Source organism: Mesocricetus auratus, unplaced genomic scaffold, assembly GCF_017639785.1.
Source record: "Mesocricetus auratus isolate SY011 unplaced genomic scaffold, BCM_Maur_2.0 Super-Scaffold_100003, whole genome shotgun sequence".
Lineage (NCBI taxonomy): Eukaryota > Metazoa > Chordata > Mammalia > Rodentia > Cricetidae > Mesocricetus > Mesocricetus auratus.
The window spans coordinates 51,913,134-51,935,370 of record NW_024429188.1 but is presented as its reverse complement, the minus strand read 5'-3'; the positions used below and the strand labels follow the sequence as shown (position 1 = coordinate 51,935,370).

Sequence of the window (22,237 nt, the reverse complement as noted above, 5' to 3'; positions counted from 1 at the left end):
CTCATAACAAGCCAGAAACAATAGCATGGTCAACCGCACTGCACAGGCCTGGGTTAGAATCCCAGTCTCTGCCAAGTTGGAGCTCTCCAAGCTTCTTTTCCTCAATATATCAACCTGGGGTGTTACTGGTACCTACCTACTGCTTTGGGCCGCTAGAGGACAAAATGAGATAATGTCTACAAAATAGTCTGGCACACATTTTCCCCTCACCTTTCTTTTTAATTAGGTCATGCCAATAAGGAAGGAACGGTTCGTTTTCATTGCAGCAGAACCTGAACTTCAATCATGTCCCTGCCTCCTCCTCCAGTGCTTGGAAGCCTGGCTGACCTGAGTCAGGGCTTGGGAGCAAGGTGTTGACAACTAAGAGCATGTTCTCATTGTCATCAGTAGCTGGGAAAACCAGTGGGGAGGCAGGTGAAGCTTCCCAGCAGGGCGAGTGAACCATGCAGAGAATCTCTCTCTTCAAGCCTCTGCTGCTGCACCGAGAGGTCCCCACCTACAAGTTCTCTCGTGCAGGACTTTGCCTCCCATTGTTTTTGCTTCCTGAGGGTCACCTGGGGGAGATTCGGTGCCTTGAAAGTGGGGGTGTTTTGACCACCTCTGTAGCCTCTGTACCCTGGACAAAGGACTTACTGCCTGAGTGAAGCCGAGATCCCAGAAGTGTTTTTGAAGCGAAACGATGCGCTGATTAGCTTTGGGAAAGTCAATTAGGCCCTGCAAGCCCGGGTGCCTTTTCTGAGGAGTCACCGGGTTACTGGGAAGATCAAGCCCTCTGTTATCTGGAAGAGAATCACCGCTGCAGCATTCAAGCGTCTCCCTTTACCTAAACCTATTTACCATCCCTTTCAGGATTGGACTTTCCGTTCTCTATGCTATTTTGTCACCAAAGCTAGAAAAGGCATCCGTGCTGATGTGTTAATAGGTGTTAATTGGACGATGTATTTACATTTCAACAGGGAGTTTTCCCAGGGTGGGCAGGATGAGGAATGGTGGAGGCCAGGTGTTCAGGCTGGGGAGGCAGGGTTTGCTGTTGGAGGAAGGGGGCTTCTGAAGCTATTTCTCAAGCTGCTCATGCAGGGCCCTGCGCTTTTTATTCTGGCTGCAAGCACAGTGAATTTGCATTCAGGTAATGCCTGAGACCTTGGGAGCCACACTGAAGATGCCTCCTGCTTGGCCTCTAAGAGCAAATGGAAGGCAGCCTAACAATTTACCTGCTTCCTCCCTGAGCCCTGAGTCACACTGACTCAACAGGCTTGATGAACTTGTTCCGGGCATGGAGACCAGTCTTGGGGCCCACAAAAGCCACTATCCTGGAAAAATTATTTCCGTTAATCCCCTTAGGCAGCCCCCAAGGCATTTCACATGCTCACAGAGCCTGGGGCCTTTGCTGGTGTCCAGTGTTAAACTCCTTTGGAAAGAGGTGTAATTCTGGGTTAAAAGTTCCTCTGGTGCTATTAATGTTGAACAGAAATACGTTTTATGCTGAAATATCAAATGCATGTGTTGAAAATGCAGGAGGGGAAGGGAAGGGTTCACTGACTAAGGCTAGCTGGAGTTTACAGGTGTGGTCAGAGGCACATGTAATGCACTGCTATTGTTAGGTCTCAGACCAGGCTGAGGTGTCCATTAACATACCAAAGCAGACACTGGCCACCATGTTCTTGCTCCCTAGATCCCTCAGTCTCTTCCTGGTACAGGGCCCTTCTGACTAGCATACCCTATTCTACCCTGAACTCTGCAGGCAAATATCGGGCTGGGCTGCCCCCTCCAGCGGCGCATCCTGGTCCCTTGTCCTCCTTTGGTCTACCCTTTACTCTTTTGACCAGTCTCCTGGTGCAGGCCGCCCCGTTGGTTGGCAGCTCCCCTCCCTCTCCTCACATGGCCCAGCTCAGTCTGGTCATGTTCACTCTGGGCTCTCTCAGATGTCCCTGCCTCTGACTATGCTCTCCCTCATATCTACAATAAACCCTCTTCTCCACCATACCTAGGAGCACTCAGGCATGAGTTTGTTTCTGAATGTTGTGTTCTGTATGCGTGTTCTCTAATTTGTCTTTTGGTTCTTTTCTGGAGTTCGTTGTGGAAATATCTTGTTTTCTCCCCATGGTGTTAAGGCTGGAACCTATACCTCATACATGCTAAGCAAATGCTCTGCCACTGGGGTCCTCTCTAGCTCTGCTTATGAAAAGAAATTGCTTTTCCTTGCTGCCTAACATGTAAGCAAAGCTACCACCTCGGCTCCTTCAAACATGGTTCCTGGTTCTGTTAAACTCCCCGGGACACGATACAGCCACTCTGGGTCTTGCTGTTCTCCACTGAGAATGTGCCCCTCTTGAATACATTTTGAACATACTCCCATTTATGTTGTCTCTTGCTCACTGCTCCTGAAGAAATGCAAAGAAGAGCCTCATGCCCCTTCAGTTTAGAAACGCTTTATTCCTCAGCATTTTGAGGAGGAAGCAGGTGAATTGGTAGGTGCAGGTGCAGACGGAGCCCCTGTTCGTAAGGACATGGGAATATATGCTTTGTGAGAGACCCGGAAGGATCTGGTCTCTGAATGAGGCTGGTTATACAGATAAATGTGGCTACTAAAGTTGAGCAGGGCTCAGTCGGTGACCAACAGATGAGTTTCTTATAATACAGTAGAACTGCAGGCTAATTCCTTGTTGGGCCTAGGCATTGAAACAGTACTCCGAGTAACTTTGGCAAGTGGGGTGGAGAGTAGGCAGGGAGAGAGGCAGGTCTCCTTGGAATGAGAGTAGAAGCTACCAAGAGGGACCTGGAAGGCTCAATCCAGCATCCACACTCTGTGTGACCTACAGTGCTTTGAAACAGTTTGCATTGGTTGCCCACACGTGAAAACTCAGGACACTGAGAATAGTAGGATCAGGTAACAATGGGCAAGTTGCCTGCTTGGCAATGCTCAGGATCAGGTCTACTCAATAGTGACTGCCAGACCAAGCAGGGTCTCCATATCTCCTGGTCTCTTACATCCTGCATATTTCCTTGTCGGCTCTCTGGCCCCTTTGGGTTAGTTTGTATCCTTGGACTTTCAACGCTTATCCTGATGGGGAAGGCTCTAGGTAGAGGCTCTGCTACAGAGGATAGGAGACCAGCTGAGACATAGGGGCTGAAAGCAGGCAAGAATCCTGAGAGAAGCACCCTGGGGTCCTCAATGGCCATCCTGTCAGGCACAGACACTGTAGTAATAGTGACCCTGGATTTCAATGTCCAGTGAAGATTGAGGCAGGAATCTTTGTGAGCAGGGAGTTAGACACGTAGAAGCATGCAGCAGACAATCTGAGGTCAAGTGACCTTACCGCAGTTGACACATACTCAAGCCTTCCTATTGTTTTTCTGAAAATGAACAAAGAGCCTTATTGTGGCCAACAAGGTGCTACACAGTTTGCCCTGGCAAGGCTAAACTTCATCTTGGGCCTTGTGCACTTGGAAAAGCAGCAATAATCAAGATGATCCCTAGCTCTGTGTTAATCTAACTGCAAAAGACCACTTTGTGTTTATATCTGAACGCAAGAATCGTCTCCAAAGCACCACATGTGGGGGACCCACACACCTGTCAGCTCAGCACCTGTAAGGATGAGGTAGGAGGATGCTGAGTATTTTAGCTTGCTTTCTGTTGCCAAAAGCAACTTGGGGAGGAAAATGTTCTTTTGGTACACTTCCAGATCACTCAGTCCATCGTTGAGGGAAGTCGAGGCAGAGCTCAAGCAGGAACTGGAACATAAACCATAGGGGACATTGCTTATTGGGGTTCTCCCACTGGCTTGCTTAGCTAGCTTTTTATACAGACCAAGCCTACCTGCCCGGAACTGGCACTGCTTCCAGTACACCGGGCCCTTGTACATCAACTAGCAGTTAAGAAAATGCATCATAGACGTGCCAATATGATCAAAGGAGACTCTCTCAGATAACTCTTGGCTGTGGCATGCTGACAGCTGAAGCTAACTAGGAAAGTGAGTTTGAAGCCAGCCTGTCTCAAAAGGCAAAACAACCTATCCAACCAACCAACCAACCAACCAAATAAAGAAACCTCCAATTGGAAAATAGCATGGCAAAAAAACCCCCACAACAATAACAAAAAAGCCATGCCCACTAGAAAGAGAACAGTGAGTTTTAGAATTCTGTGTTTATACTTGTTCCATGGATAACATTTCAGAACCAAAGCCCTCTATTTCCCTGCTGCCACTAGGTAAACAGCCTTGCTGAAATCACAGAATAATTGAATCATTTGCTCACTTCCAGGGGAAAAGGTCATGAGAGCCAATTAGAAGGATGCTGTCTGCAGCCAGCTACTAAATTCCCTTCCCACCTTCACATCATTGCACAGGGTTGCTAGCAGAATCTGAAGTTCGTTGTTTGTCTTACCAGAAAACCACGGGACAGGAATTGGTAGAAGAAAATGAGTTTATTTATAGTTTGGGCCAGAAGCGAGGAGAGAAAAACCGAGTGTCTGTTTTGTCTGTAGCAGTGTTACAATCTGCAGACAAAATGAACGGAGCCAGAAAACATGTGTTTGGAGACTTGGTTGTAGTTATCCAAACTGTGAAATTATTCTTTTCCTGGGAGACAGTGCCTCCTTTGGCAGAATGTCCTGGCACAAAGGAATTTCCAGGGATTTCCTGGAGAAATTTTCTTTTGGGCACCATTGTAGATGATGAGGATTTGCTGTTTCCTAAGACAGCTAGATCTGCTGGGCTGAGCAACCTCAGGGATGGAGAGAACAGTCTTGGGTCTTTGGTCTGTTTTGCCCATGATGTTTGTCTCAGCAGGGAAAGCCTGTCTCTGCTACACATCACCTACACACTTTGATGAACTCTTCTATAAACTAGATGCATCTGGATTCAGATGCCAGTTGTGTTCCCTGCTCTGGCTAGAGCCACACATGCTCAGCTATTAGTTCTGAAAATAACACATAATGGGATGGTCAGAAGGGTCTGCACCAACTGTGACTTTGCCAGGTTCCCACTCTAGTTTCCTTCCCATGCCTCCCTTTAAAGGCTTCTCTTAGTCCAGTGGTTCTCAACTTTCTTAAAGCTGCAACCCTTTGACACAGTTCCTCATGTTGTGGTGACCCCCAATCATGTTACAGCTACTTCATAACTGTAACATTGCTATGGTTATGTTTAGGTCTTAGGTGATTTCTGTGAAAGGAGACTGTTGTGAGGCAAATTGGGGTGGGAGGGAGCTCGGCATTCAGTGAGGAGTATGACCTTATGAAACAGCTCCTTTTCCATAGAGGTGTCTGTAGTGTTTTTTCCCCTTTGCTCTTTAGGGACCCACCACACAGCTCCCAATAAACACACAGAGACTTATTCTTACTTATGAATGCCTGACCTTAGCTTGGCTTGTTTCTAACCAGCTTTTTAAATTATCCCATCTACCTTTTGCCTCTGGGCTTTTATCTTTCTCTATTCTATATACCTTTCTTCCCTTCTTACTCTGCAGCTGGCTCTGTGTCCAGGTGGCTGAACCCTGGTGTCCTCTCTTCCTTTTCTTGCTTCTCCCTTTCTTTCTCCTTCCATTTAAACTCTCTGCCTAGAAGTCCTGCCTATTCATCTCTTGCTTAGCTAGGTTCAGCACTTTATTAGACCAATTAGGTGTTTTAGACAGGCAATGTAATACAGCTTCACAGAGTTAAACAAATGCAACATAAAAGAATGCAACACATCTTTGCATCTTAAACAAATATTCCACAGCATAAACAAATGTAACACATCTTAGATTAATATTCCACAACAGGTATCACAGTCTGAAGGGAAAATTTGACCTTGTAGAGTGTCAGCCACCTGAGGCAGCCAGCAGATCCTGTGCATGTGCACACTGTAGACACAGTGCTCCACCAGGAATCCAGACAATTTCAGAGTGGACAAAAGAGAGGAGGATCATCCCAATGTGCATGCTAGAATGGGTGACATAAATTCTTGGTAATATGGATGGAGCTTCACAAATTGGGACTCAAGACTATTAACGTAAACTGCCAATGAATGCCAAAAGCAAATCTGTGGTGACAGAAGTCAGAAAATGGTTGTTTCTGGATCAGGGGACAGTAATGAACTGAGAAGGCATATAAGAACCTTCTGGAATGTGGAAGCTTTTTGCTTCCTGATCTGAGTAGAGAAGTAAAGACATGTGAGACCTATCAAGAGATATACTGAAGATTTGTCTGAAAGTATGCAGGCATAAAAATCAGTGAGAGCTATGAATAATTCATACATTTAAAAACTTATTAAGGAAAATATTTATCAAGACAGACATAATGAATTAAACCAAAAATCCCAGAGTTTGTTTTTTGAGAAGGACATCAGAGTGAGTAAAGGAAAAAAATCATAAATCACTCCTAAAAATTAAAAAAAGTAAAATAAACCCCACAAATATGTACTGGCTAGGGTTAAATGTCATTCCTAAAGAAACACCAACCAGGGAATTGTGCTCTTACCTTTTAAGACTTAGTATCTGCAAAAGTTGACTTTCCAGACTGAGAACATAGCTCAGTGGTAGAGTACTTGCCAGTGTACAAGAGGATGCCCAAGGCCCCAGTTTTTATCACCAGCACTGCCAAAAATGTTGACTTTCCTCTTTCTTATTTATCTGTGGTTTATGGTATGTTGTCAGGGTGTTAGATCACCTAGCAGGCCCTTGCTTGCTCCACTGGGTGAAAATAGCCATGGTTTTCCTGTTGAGGAGTCTCTCGCTCACTGAAATCTGGGAATCGCCTATTTTCAGCTGAAAACATTGACAGTGGCTGAGCCTTTTGTAGCTCAGTGCACAACTATTGTCCTTGAAGACCTAAGCAGATCTAAGAAATCTGTATCTCACACTGGCCCCTTTCTATATTCTACCTTCCCTGCTGAATAGAAAACTGAAATTCTCTTTGTAGCTTAGGGGCTTGGATTGGTTATTCCCTATTTAACACCCAGGACAGGGATATTAAGTGCATTTTCAGGACTTACTTACACATGAGTGGGAAGAAGATTCCATTTCAATCCAATGTGTCCTGCTTAGGAGAGGCCCACTGCTCACTGCACTTCTCATAGATTGTGTGCTGGCCTTGCCTTGAACTATTATTGTTATTATTATTTCATCCACACACCCCTCTATATATTTGTATATTAGATACAGGCATGGGGAGGTGGGTAGGGGCACTGCCATGCTCACTTTCACTCACCCCCACACAGAAGCAGCAAGGCAGTTATATGCGGCAGCTTTGAGAAGGAGAGGGTTTAGCATGAGCCTGGCTCCTTGGGGAAACTAGTCCTTAAGAATTAGGAGTGTTCCTGCCTCTGACCCCTTCCTAGTGGTTGAGGTGAGTAGGGGCTCTGCTCTGGGTCCCAACTCCCTACTTCCCCCTGCTTCTGTCTCCCTGGGCATTTTCTGTGCCTAGAGTGTATCTGCCCTGCCCAGAAGGATCACCCTGAGTCTGGCCACACCTCAGTCTTCAGTGCCCTCCGGTCCCTGCCCTGTGCTTGAGTCTTCAGTCCCCTCTGGTCTCCCCCCTGTGCTTGAGAGTGTCTCAGACCCACCCGCACCCATCAGAGTATTGGACCTGCTTGAGCACACTGGAAGAGATCCTTAGACCCAAGCCCACCAGGAGAGGAAGAGACCCCACGAGCTCCCACTGAAAGAAGGGATGGGAAGACGGCAATATAAAAACACAGCCAACAACAGAGGAACCAGTATGACACCACCAGAGTCTAGAAACTCTACACCAGAAAGACCTGAACATTCAAACACAGATGAAACAGAAAAGAATGACCTTCAAAACAACCTCATGAAAGTGATAGAGGCCTGTAGGGGTGAGCCTACAGTGCACCTTCTACAATCTGGCCAGAGCTTCAGACAAGAGCTTCAATCAACACTAAAACTTCAATCAATAACTCCAATCAATCATCCCTTGCCAAACAGAGACTATATAACCTACTTAAGACTTTTGTTACACTAACATTTTCTTCCCACAGGTCCCCATGAGATTGTCATCATCCCATTTCAGCAGAAAGTAATTTTGAAAATTCCATGCCCCCCTTCCCTACTGTTGATATTACAGGATAGTTTACACATGTTAACATTTGTTTTCAATTATTTTAGGGTTTGGATTGGAAGGAGGTGTTCAAACTTGGACATCCTTTCAGATAAGTTTAGGATTTAGATGGGATAGATATGTTTATCTTAGGAGATAAGTAGATTATAACTTATTTATCACCTTCTATGTATATGTTTGAGAGTTGTATCAAGTTTAAATAATCTATTTAGACTAAAAGGGGAATTGTAGGGGTGAGCTCACAACACTGTCCATGTCCAAAAGGGCAGGGACAGGGAGATGGGCACAGGTGGGATATTTAAGGAAAGGAAAAGTAAATGTACTCTCTCTTTTTGGAAGCCCGCAATGCTTCTGATCATCCAGCTTGTGTGTAAGTCCTTTCTCTGGTAAATAAATATATTAATTTCTATATTGCATTGACGTCCCTCATCAGCGGTCCTCAAAGAGGATATGAGAAAATCTCTTAAAGAAATGGAAGAAAACACAAACCAAAAAATTCAAGAAATCAACAAATCTCTTAAAGAAAGCAAGGAAAGCCAAGAAAAGGCAATCAAACAGATGAAGGAAACAATTCAAACAGTTCAAGACCTGAAAACTGAAATGGAGACAAAAAACCCCCACAAACTGAGGTAATGCTGGAAATAGAAAAGTGGAATAAACAATCAGGAACTACAGATGCAAGCATAACTAACAGAATACAAGAGATGGAAGACAGAATCTCATGCACTGAAGATAAACTAGAGGAAATAGTTTTATCAACAAAAGAAAGTCTTAAATCCAACAAATCCTTAACACAAAATATCCAGGAAATATGGGACACCGTGAAAAGACCAAACCTAAGAATAATAGGTATAGAAGAAATCAAAGAAGCCCAGCTCAATGCTGCAGAAAACATATTCAACAAAATCATAGAATAAAACTTTCCCAACCTGAAGAAGGATATGCCTATGAAAGTACAAGAAGCTTACTGAACTCCAAATAGACTGGACCAAAAAAAAATAGTCCCCTTGCCACATAATAATCACTATAGATGGAGATAACAAGATAGTCCATGACAAAATCAGATTTACATAATATATATCCACAAATCCAGCCCTACAGAAAGATCTAGAAGGAAAACTCCAACCCAAGGAAGTTAACTACACTCAAAATAACATGGGCAATAGATAATCTTACTTTACTAGAAGTCAGAAATAGGGGAGAAACTCACACACAAAACCACCACCAAAAATGGATCCAAAGCAAACAAGAATCAACAATCAATGGTCATTAATATCCCTGAATGTCAATGGTCTTAACTCACCTATAAAAAGACATAGGCTAACAGAATGGATATGAAGACGGAATCCATCCTGCTGTTGCATACAAGAAACACACCTCAATTTCAAAGACAGACGCTACCTCAACGTTAAGGGTTGGGAAAAGACTTTCCAATCAAATGGACATAAGAAGCAAGTGAGTGTAGCTATCCTAATATCTAACAAAATAAACTTCAAACTAAAATTAATCAAAAGAGATGAAGAAGGTCATTTCATATTTATTATAGGAAAAATCCATCAGGAAGAAGTCTCAATTCTGAACATATATGCCCCAAATGTAAAGACACCCACGCTCATAAAAGAAACATTACTAGAACTCAAATCACACATTAAACCCCACACACTTATAGTGGGAGACTTCAACACCCCACTCTCACCACTAGACAGGTCCACCAGACAGAAACTTAACAAAGAAACAACGGAGCTAACAGAAGTTATGACCCAATTGGGTTTAACAGACATCTATAGAACATTCCACCTAAACAAAAAAGAATATGCCTTCTTCTCAGCACGACATGGAATCTTCTCTAAAATCGACCACATACTTGGCAATAAAGCAAATCTCAACAGATACAAAAAAATTGGAATAAACCTCTGTAGCTTGTCGGACCACCAGGACTTAAAATTAGAATTCAATGTCAAAACAAATTGCAGAAACCTCACAAACTCATGGAAATTGAGCAATGCTCAATTGCATCACCCCTGGGTAAAGGAAGAAATTAAGAAAGAAATCAAAGACTTCCTAGAATTCAATGAAAATAAAGGCACAGCATACCCAAACCTTTGGGATACTTTGAAAGCAGTTCTAAGAGGAAAATTAATAGCACTAAGTGCCCACATGAAGAAACTGGAGAATTTTCACACTAGAGAATTAACACCTGAAAGCTCTAGAACGAAAAGAAGCAAACTCACCCAGGAGGAGTAGACGCCAGGAAATAATCAAATTGAGAGCTGAAATCAATAAAGTACAAACAAAGAAAACAATTCAAAGAATCAATGAAATAAACAATTGGCTCTTTGAGAAAATCAACAAGATAGACAAACCTTTATCAAACCTAACCAAAAGACAGAGAGAGAACATGCTAATTAACAAAATCAGAAATGAAAAAGGGGACATAACAACAGACACTGGGGAAATCCAAAGAATCATCAGGCCATACTTTGAAAACCTGTACTCCGTTAAATTGGAAAATTTAAAGGAAATGGATGATTTTCTGGATAGATATCACTTACCAAAATTAAATCAAGAACAGATAAACAATTTAAACAAATTTATAACCCTTAAAGACATAGAAGCAGCCACAAAAAGTCTTCCAACAAAAAAAAAAGTCCAGGGCCAGATCACTCCAGTGCAGAATTCTACCAAAAATTCAAGGAAGAGCTAATACCAATACTCTTCAAATTGTTCCACATAATAGAATCAGAAGGATCACTGCCAAACTCTTTTTACCAGACTACAATTACCTTAGTACCCGAGCTACACAAAGACACACCCAAGATAGGGAATTACAGACCAGTCTTGCTCATGAACAATGATGCAAAAATACTGGCAAGTTGAATCCAAGAACACATCAGAAAAATCATACACCATGATCGTGTAGGCTTTATCCCAGGGATGCAGGGGTGGTTCAACATATGAAAACCCATCGATGTAATTGACCACATAAACAATCTGAAAAAGAAAAACCACATGACCATCTCACTAGACGCCGAAAAAGCCTTTGACAAAATCCAACACCCCTTCATGATAAAGATCTTGGAGAGATAAGGGATAACAGGAACATACCTAAACATAATGAAAGCTATATACAGCAAACCAACAGCCAACATCAAACTAAATGGAGAGAAACTCAAGGCGATTCCTCTAAAGTCAGGAACAAGACAAGGATGTCCACTCTCTTCATATCTCTTCAATATTGTACTTGAAGTTCTTGCTAGAGCAATGCAACAACAAAAGGAGATCAAGGGGATACAAATCAGAGAAACATCACTCTTAACAATAGCCACAAACATGATAAAATATCTTGGGGTAACTCTAACCAAACAGGTGAAAGACCTGTATAACAAGAAATTCGAGTTTTTAAAGAAGATACAAGAAAATGGAAAGATCTCCCATGCTCTTGCATAGGTAGGATCAACATAGTAAAAATGGCAATACTATCAAAAGCAATCTACAGATTAAATGCAATCCCTATCAAAATACAAGCACAATTTCTCACTGACCTTGAAAGGACAATCCTCAACTTTATATGGAAAAACAAAAGACCCATGGTATCCAAAACAACCCTGTACAATAAAAGAACTTCAGGAAGCATCACCATCCCTGACTTCAAGCTCTATTATAGAGCTATAGTCCTGAAAACAGCTTGGCATTGGAACAAAAACAGACAGGTAGACCAATGGAATCCAATAGTAGACACTGATATCAACCCACACACCTTTGAACACCTGATTTTTGACAAGAAGCTTAAACTATACAATGGAAAATGAAAGTATCTTCAACAAATAGTGCTGGAGTAACTGGATGCTGGCATGTAAAAGACAGCAGATAGATCCATATCTATCACCATGCCCAAAACTTAAGTTCAAATGGATCAAAGACGACAACATAAATCCAGCCACACTGAACCTGTTAGAAGAGAAAGTGGGAAATACCGTTGAATGAATTGGTACAGGAGACCCCTTCCTGAACATAACACCAGTAGCACAGACACTGAGATCAATAATTAATAAATGGGACCTCCTGAAACTGAGAAGCTTCTACAAGGCAAAGGGCACAGTCAACAAGACAAAACGACGGCCCACTAACCCCACATCTGACAGAGGGCTGATCTCCAAAATTTACAAAGAACTCAAGAAGCCAGTATCCAAAACACCAAAGGATCCAATTAAAAAGTGATATAAATAGAGAATTCTCAATAGAGGAGTCTACAATGGCTGAGAGACACTTGAGAAACTGCTCAACATCCTTAGCCATCAGGGAAATGCAAATCAAAACAACTCTGAGATACCATCTTACTCCCTTCAGAATGACTAAAATAAAAAACACTAATGACAGTTTATGCTGGAGAGGATGTGGAGAAAGGGGAATACTTCTCCACTGCTGGTGAGAATGCCAACTTGTGCAGCCACTTTGGAGTTTGGTATGGAGATTCCTCAGGAAAATGGAAATCAGTCTACCACAAGATCAATAATTCAACTCTTAGGCATATATCCAAAAGATGTACCCTCATACAAAAAGGAAATCTGCTCAACTATGTTCATAGCAGCATTATTTGTAGTAGCCAGAACCTGGAAGCAACCTAGATGCCCCTCACCTGAAGAGTGGGTAGAGAAAATGTGGTACATTTACACAATGGAGTACTACTCAGCAGAAAAAAACAATGAAATCTTGAAATTTGCAGGCAAGTGGATGGCACTAGAAGAAACCATCCTGAGTGAGGTAACCCAGTCTCAAAAGCACAACCATGGTATGTACTCAGTCATATATGGATTTTAGACATGGAGCAGGGCATTGCCAGCATACAATCCCAATGCCAGAGAGTCTGGGAAGCAGGGAGGACCCTAAGAAAGATATGCATGGTAACCCGGATCAGGGTTATGGAATGAGATCTTCTAATTCGATTGGGGGGAGAAGGGTGGAACAAAAAGAGATGGCAGAAAGAGAGGGGGAAAAGAGGAGGGGAGAGGAGGACATGGGAGAGCAGGAAGGTTGAGCCAGGGTAAGAACAGAGGAGAGAAGGATGAGAGATACCATAAAAGAGGGAGCCATTATAAGCTGGAGGAGACATCTGGCACTAGTGAGATCTTCACAGATCTACAAGAATGACACCAACTGGCATTAAGGCTACCTTAAATGCCCTCCCATAATAATGAGATTGATGACTACCTTATGTGCCATCCTAGAACCCTCATCCAGTGGCTGACGGAAACAAAGGCAGACACTCACAGCTAAAAACCTAATTGAACTCCTGGAACCCAGTTGCAAAGAGGAGTGATGAGCAAAGGAATCATGATCAGGCTGGCGAAAACCCACAGAGGCAGCTGACCTAAACAAGGGGGAACACATGGACCCCAGACTGATGACTGAGGATCCAGCATGGAACTGATCCAGACATGCTCCCCGGCATAGGTGTCAGAGAAGAGACTTCGGCAATCTGTGGGACCTTGGAGAGTATAACAGTATTTATTCCTGGCATACAAGTAGACTCTGGGAGCCCATTCCACATGAAGAGATGCTCTCTCAGTCAGGTCACATGGGTGAGGACCTAGGCCCTGTTCGGGATGATATGACAGACTCTGAAAATCCCTCATGGAAGCCCTTACTCTTCCTGGGGAGTGGAGGGGGGATGGAGTGGGGTGGGGAGTTGGGAGGTTTGAAGGGTCGGGGGAGGAGGGAAGGGAGAGAGAACTGTGTAGAAAGTTAAATAAAAAAAGAAAAAGAAGAATTAGGAATGTTCCTTTAGGGAATATGGTATGGTCTCACCTCCAGTGAGGTAAGCATGACATAGCTTATCCTGAGTCCTTATGCAATATCTACCTGGCCCCTAGTAGCATAGGTCTTAGGACAATCAGAGCCCTTACATTCATGAAAAGTCTACCAGAGCCTGGGCTAGCATCAATAAATAAGGGCAGATCAACAGAGATCAGTTCTGGGACCAGGGAGATGAAGGTGGGAGACAGGGTAGGAGGAGTCTGTCTGAAGCAGGAGACCCCAGCAGAGTGAGAAAAGGTGGCCAGGCTCATCCTTTGTCCAGGCTGGGTAGCCAGGGTTTGGGTTAAGTAACATTCCTTTTCTAGAAATCTTCAGAGAAGAAGCAGGTAGGAGCAAGGCCAGGTCCCAAGGGAACCTTTGGTGCCACTGGCTGAAAATAGGCCCTCTCTTGGAAGACAAGCTCCTCAAGCTGCATCTTAGGGAGGTTATCAAAATCCATGTCAAAAGTGAACTGGTAGTCAGACATGGTAGCACATGCTTTTAATCCCAGCACTTGAGAGGCTAAGGTAGATATATCTGTGTGAGTTCAAGACCAGCCTGGTCAACATAGGGAGTTCCAGGACAGCCATACTTATATAGTGAGACCCCCCTGGCAAAACCAACACAAACTAAACAAAATAATAGAAAACAAACATACAAAAAAGTAAGGACTTCTTTGACAATAGCTTATATGTCAGGTGACAGGACTGTTACAGGCAGGGCTGAACCTGTGTTTCCTGTACTGTGATCTGCTTGCTGGTTTTGAAGATTAACAGTCTTGTCCAGTAGGTTAAGAGCTTTGGAGTCAGACTTGGGGTAGGGGTGGAGAGTGGGGTCGGAAGTTTGGCCTAGGCCACCTAGATGTTAGAGGGCATAGACTATAGGTAGTTTGAAGTCTCCACGTTGATGATATAATTTATGTCATCCTGGAATAGGGAACCCCAGGATTCATAGAATGTGGTTGAACTGGTCCAGGTAGTGTTTGTCAGGGAAAATGGGCCAGAATGCTGCCCTCAGACCAGATGCTGAAGGATTTGGTGTAGCCTTTGGAGTTAAGTATGATCTTTGGCGGCTGGGTGCTAGCAAGTAGACAAACACCATCAGAAAGCCAATGCAATCATACTCAGGCTCAGCAATTAAGGCCAGGCCAAAATTATTGATCTTAATATGGCAGCCATGATGTGGGAGGGCTTCAGGTTCCTGTGGAACACTGGCTGAATGTGTGTATGTCCTAGAGACCCTGTAGGATCTGGTTGAGGAAGTAACAGATGTGACCATTGCTTAACTGCTAGCTTTTGAGCAGTTTGTACAGGTTTGTCCCTATTGTGTCCTGAGTGATGTAAACATCCCTGATGGCTTTCAGGGTGGGTGCCTGAAGAATGTCTCTGATGCTTAAGATGCTTTCATGGTGTGGTTGCAGTGAGATCTGAATCTCCATCACTGTGTGCCCTTCTAATGCTTGAAGGGCTGATCTCTCAATGGCTGTTGGAGTCTTGTGCACGTGGTCATAAGCAGAGCTTATGCACCCTTGCTGTCTATTTACTGTAGCTTTGTGAAGTGGTGCTGGTCTTCTAGAAGGGTTACACCTTCACCACCTCCCCCAGGTTCCCAGGGACAACCCATTGGCTCCTGGGTGCTCTCCATGTCTGTCCCAAAAGCCACACTTACCTTGAATTATTATCTCAGTGTAGGGACTGGCAATCTTGGAGCTTCTGAAGGCTGTCCAGCAGAATAGAAATCAAAGAATTCTAGGTGAGAGGTTTTGTTGTAGAAGCCATAGCCAGACGGGGTTCCAGATGCCTTTCTTACACAGCATAACATTTATTTGCATCTTATCAAGTGGCTCCATTCATTTAGAGATAAAAGAAACTGGGTTTACAGAAAACCTGGGCCTGGACCTCTGGATTCACCAAGGTCAGTTGTGGAAAAGTTTGTTTGAGTCTTAATATGCAATGGAAGCTGTTAAAAGTTGAATATTAATCTCCCACAACAAGGCACTTATGAGCAAATCTGGAGTCTTTATAATTGTGGGTTTTGTGATAACGAAGTGAAATCTGTGTGCTTTCTTGCTGGTTCTGCATAGGACAGTAACTCTACCCTACACAATTACAAAAGGTAAATCTATGGAATGCATGACATAGCCTTGTGTTCTAGTTTCATTCTATTGCTGTGATAAAATACTATGACCAAAAGTAACACAGGGAAGGAAACATTGGTTTGATTTACACTTACGGGTCACAATCTGTCATCGAGGGTCAGGGCAGGGACTTAAGTAGGGACTTGAAGTGGGTGCTACTTGCTAACTGGCTCTGTGGCTTACTCAGAGGCTGATGCTTGCCTAGCTTTCTAATATGACCCAGGACTACTTGCCCAGGGATGGTGCCATTCACAATGGGCCTGGCCCTTCTGCATTAACTAACAATCAAGATCATCCCTCACTGACATCTCCTGAGGTTAGTTTGAGGTTGGCAATTCCTCTATTGAGTCTTCTCCTCTGAGATGAATCTAGCCTGGGCCAATTTGATAGTTAAAGCTAACTGTAATTCCTTATAAATTTCAAGGCATTATGGAAATAGAAATGAGAAATTACTATCCTGGCATGTGGAGATCTTTTTTGATATTGATATCTAAACAGTTTAAAATTGTTTATAAGTATATGTTAATCACAGGTAATAATGGATTTATTATGTTTTCACACATGTATTTGATGTATATGAGTGAGAAAGCAAGACATTGATAAGCTCAAAGGTGAAGGCAATGAGAGGATCAGCCCAAGCAGTGAAGCGTATAGGGGACTGTAACCCCATATGGCTTCTGGGAGTAGTTTTCATCAACTAAGAATAATCCTGGAGTTTGACAGCTGGAGCCTCAGGTTACCTTGCCATTCATGGATAGCGAGGCCCAAGTTTCTGTGACTCCAGAAATCTACCATAGCTTCATCCTTTCAACAGGTTGCTTAATACTTTGAAGGTCTTGAAAATATGAAGACAGGTCCTCTGTCCATACCAATCTCAGTGCTTTATGATTGCTTCTTACTTGGGAGGCACCCCCAGGTAGAACATTAACCAACCCAGGAGGTGCGATCTGAGGAGTTTCAAGAGGGCAAGAGAAACTGACCAACTCATAGGCTGTAAAGCTGATTGTGCATGACAGAGGTCCTTGGTATGAAAAGAAAATGAAGACAACTCTGCTGGACATTGGACAGTGTCCAGTACAGATTCAAAACCAATAGGAAAGACAAGAGACCAGAACTCCTCACCCCCACCGTGTGTATGTAACTGTCAGTTTCCAGTTTTTGAGCACCCAAAGGGAAACTGTTTCAACATTTAACCATCCTTTTTCTGTCTCTTGTGTTTCTTGTTTTATTTTTATTATACTGTCAGTAGTACTTTTGTGGGATTAAAATATGTCTTTAGGGTCTGGAGAGATGGGCTCAGCAATTAATAGCACTTGCTGCTCTTGCAGAGGACCGAGGCTCAGGCTCTAAACCCCCAGTAGTAAATTATGTAACTCCAGTTCTGGAGGATCCAATGCCCTATTCTGGCCCCTGTAGGCACCAGGTATAAACATTTGCTGCACACACACATTCAGGGAAAGCATCTGTACACAAAAAGGTCTTAAAATATGTTTTTATTCTCCTTCACGCGTACATATGATTTTATTTATACATTTCTTCACTACCCGTTAATCTTTCTTCTTTTTTTCTCCATTATTTTCTATAAAATGTATCCCTATTTTGCACTCTCTTTAATACATTTTTAGTTGTAGTGTGACTTTATTTTATTGGGCTTTTGTTCTTGCTTGCTTAAAACCACCTTAAGAAAACACTCTCATCATGTAGCCCAGGCTTGCCTTGAATTGCCATGTGGCTGAATCTGGTCTTGAACTCCTGATCTGCCTGTCTCAACACCCCGTGTTGTTATTACAGGTATGTGCCATCATACCCAGCTAAGAACTTATGTATTTTTTAAATTCTGATTTTCACATTTATCTATTTTTCCAATTTCTCATTATGAAAATATCTTTTATTTTATAATATTTATTTTTGCAAAAATGATTTATTTATTTTTATTTTATATGGATGAGTATTTTGCCTGCATGTATGTGTGTTCACAATATGTGTGCCTGGTGACTGCAGAGGTCAGAAGAGGGCATCAAATCCCTTGGAACTGGTGGTACGGAGGGTTGTGAGCCACCATGTGTGTTCTGGGGCTTGATCCCTAGGAGCCATCTCTGCAGCCCCATTATTTTTTCTTTATTTTTCTAATCTCTTGCTGCTTTCTCTTCCTAACATTTTCACTCCTGTTCTTTTTGTTTGTTTTTAAAAATAACATTTTTATTAATTATTTAAGAAGTTCATACAACATAATTTTACCATATTCACCCCCTCTCCCAACTCATTTTCTTTGTCTTTTAACATATTTAACCTTGTTTCTTCTCTATTTCTACCATCTTCTGTCTTCTTCATCTATCTTGCTCATTTACTATTTCCACTTTTACAGTAAATCATTTTATAAATTTATTTATTTTATTTTATGTGCATTGGTGTTTTACCTGCATGTCTGTGTGAGGGTGTTAGATCTTGGAGTTACAGATAGTTGGGAGCTGCCATGTGAGTGCTGGGAATTGAACCTGAGTTCTATTTTTTTGGTTTTTTGAGACAGGGTTCCTCTGTATTGTTTTCAGGAGGCTTTACTGGACCTCACTCTGTAGTCCAGGCTGGCCTTGAACTCACAGATATCTGCCTGCCTCTGCCTCCGAAGTGCTGGGATTAAAGGCATGTGCCACCACCGCCCGGCTAAACCTGGGTTCTTTGGAAGAGAAGTCAGTGCTCTTAACCACTGAGCTATCTCTCCAGCCCCCTAAATAATTTTTTTAAACTCCTTCACATTCCATAGCATGTTTTAATTGCCTTTAAGTACATTTCCCTATATTGTAAAGATTTATGTTGTTGCTATTACAGTAGTTTGTTTTCTCACCATTAAGTAGAATATAGTTGCTCAATAAGATCCCTAAATCAAACTGGAAGAGATACGAAAACCAATAGATTATCAAACTGCATCACAAGAAACATATGAAACATGAAAAAGTAAGACGGCATGAGCCCTCTTCAAATACCAATTCAATGATACTGACATAGATAAAATGCTAGGTAAAGATTTCAATAGTTTACTAGTCAAAGCAATCAATGATCTTAACGTGGATACAAAAAGATGATTATTTCAAAAGGAAAGTCAACAACATAGAAGAAAAAGTTAAAAAATAGATGTAAAAATCAGCAGTAGGGATGAAAACGTCACCACCCTAGAAGAACAATTCCACAATAAGAATGAAAATAGTAACATGGAAGAAAAATTCAACAATGAAATGGAGAATTTTGGAAAACCTGTAGAAATACTGGAAATAAAAACCTCAATGAACCAGAAACAAAAACCAAAACCCAGTAAAGAGCATCATTAACAGAGATGACCAAGCAGAAGACAGACTATCGAGGATGGAGAATAAGGTCAAGGAAATACTACACTTTAACTTCAATAACAAAGAAGAAAACACACAAACAAAATACTGAGTATGACCCAAACATCCGATAAAAGAAGAGTTGAGGTAAAAGCTAAGGGAATAACAAACTATTCAATGAAATTATAGCATAAAATTTATCAAATCTAGAGAAAGAAATAGATACCCAGATTTAAGAGACATTTGAGTCCCCTAATGGACACAAGCAGAGAAGAACCCTTACAACGTATCATTGTTAAGCTGTCAAAAATATAAGCAAACAATAGTAAAAGCTGCAAGAGGAGAAAAGCCAACAGACTTAGAAAAATAGCTACTAACATCAAATCTTTTACCAGCAACATTAAAGTACAGGAGAGCGTGGAATGGTAAATTTTAGGCCCTGAAAGTAAATAACTTCCAACCAAGATTGCTATAGCCAGAAAAGCTACCTTTTAAAACTTACTGTGAAGTAGGGACATTTCAAGATAAGCACAAACTAAGGCAGTTCATAACTGCAGAAAGTCCTTAAAGGAACACTGTATACGGAGAAGGAAGGAAGGTAGGTTATCTCAATCATGAGAGTACAAGAAGAAATACATTTCATGAGAGGAAAAAATGGACAAAAGAGATACAGGAAGTAATGCATCATGTCCAACACAGTGATTCAGCAAACCCCTAATAGTAACGGGAGAGAAAGTAAAGAGTAAACGATAGTCCAACTAACAGCAAAATCACAAGAATTAATAAACATCTCTCAATAATAACATTGAATATAAATAGACTCAAGTCACTAACAAAGAGGTGCTGACTCCATTAAATCACCAAATCCAACTATTTGTTGTCTTCAAGAAACATGCTTTGTTGATAAAGACACAGATTGATAACTGAAATCAATCTATCAAGTGGATGGAAGACAGAAACAAGCTGCAATAGCTTTTTTTTCAACGATCCCACGTGGAGTTTATTGGTGGATGGGGAGGGAAAAGGGGAGCAGAGAGAGAGAGATGAGAGAGAGAGAGTAAGAGCAAGAGCAAAAGAGTAAGAGAGAGTAAGAGAGGAAGAGGAGTAAGAGAGAGTAAACGGGCAGGGGTCAGTCCCTTAAAGGGGTCCTTTGCACCTGCCTGGTTCTCACGGAACTCTGGGCTGGCCAGAGTGTTGCCTGAGCGCATCCTGCCAGGTAACAGGGCAGGCCAGAGTAATGCCTGAACCTTTCATTCCCACCTTTATTTATGATTAAAAAGAGATGGGGGTGTTTTTTTGCAATAGCTTTTTTAAAATGCTATTCAAGAATATACAACAATTCTAAATATCTGTGCACTGGATATTGTGGTTCCAAGTTTCATAAACAGACACTAATGAACATAAAAAGGCTAAGAGCTCCTGATACAAGAATAGTGGATGATTCCTATATTCCCCTTTCATTTTGAGATGTCACCCATACTGCAACAAAGAAGTAGCAGAATTAAAATGAACCTAACAAAGAGCTACAGACTAGTCCACCCAAAAGAAATGTACATATTCTTCTCAGTGGCCCATGGGATCATCTCTCTAAAACTGATCACATTATAGGCTTCAGTGCAAGCCTTAGAAAATACAACAGAATCAAAGGCATTTCCTTTATCTTTTTGGCTCATAGTGTAATAAAACTAGAAATTGATAGCAAGAGAAATCACAGACACCTGGAGACTGAATAATGTTCTCTTGAATAAGCAGTGTGTCATTGAAATCAGAGAGGAGATTACAAATATTTTAGAGTCAAAAGAAAATGAAACACAACTTACCAGAAGCTTAGAAAACATTTACGACAGTTGTTTCTAAAATTATATTATTTATTATGATGATGTATGTGTATGTATGATGTATGTGTGGAGAGTGCACACATGGCACACAGAGCACTCATGTGGAGGTCACAGGAATCTAGAGGTGGTTCTTTCTTTTCACCTTCACATTCTAGGGACTGATCTCAGCTCACCAGGCTTTATCTGCTGAGCCATCTTGTGGGACTAACACACTCCCACCTTTTTAAGTAATGGCAGTTGCAAGAGAAAAGTCTGTAGCCATGAGAGCCTATATTGAAAAAGTAGATGGATCTAAAATAACCCAGTGGTACAGTCAGGTCTTAGAAAAACAAGGACAATCCAAGCCCCAAAAGCACTAGGTAGCAGGAAACAATAAAAACCAACACGGAAATTAATAAAACGGAGAGTAAATCAGCAATTCATAGAATCTATCAAAGACAAAGATGGTTGTTTTAAAAGATAAATAAGACAACCTCTTAGCTAAGCAGACCTCAGACTAAAGGAGAGAGAAAATTCAATAAAATTGGGGATAAAAAGGGGAAAGTTACAGTAAATTCCAATGACATACAGAGAAACTCTGTAGAATACTTTAAAAATGCCCAGACACATATAACTTGGCAAAAATTAAATAAACAGACTCAGGACAAGCAAGAGAGTAGTAAAAGCACCCTTACAAGGAAAAGCCTAGCATCTTGCAAACTTTTATGAAAGAGCTAACACTAGCACTACACACACTATTACACAAGACAGAAAGGGACGGAGTACTTATGGAGACAGTATTATCCCAAGATAGGGTTCCAAGGTCGTCAAAGGAAGTCATACACCAGTTTCACTGATGCACAGACACAGAATGCTCAATAAAATTCTTGAAAATTGTATTCAATTAAGAAGACCATGACCAAGTTGGTTTCGGGAATGCAAGGTTGTTTCTACACATGTTAATTGATAATTATAAACCAGTGTGTAGTTAGACTTAAATTCAGACATCATGTGGTCACTTTAATAGATTCACAAGAAGCCTTTGGCAAAGTTCAACATTCCTTAATGATAAAAACTTGGAAGAAAGTAGGTATAGAAGAAAAGTATCTCAAAATGA

The 22,237-nt window shown here is 41.8% G+C and overlaps 1 pseudogene; it reads right to left on the bottom strand.

Moving 5' to 3' along the window:
* LOC101830482 overlaps positions 1-16,095 on the bottom strand; it is a 51,509-nt pseudogene extending 35,414 nt beyond the window's left edge.
* Between the last annotated feature and the right edge of the window lie 6,142 nt (positions 16,096-22,237).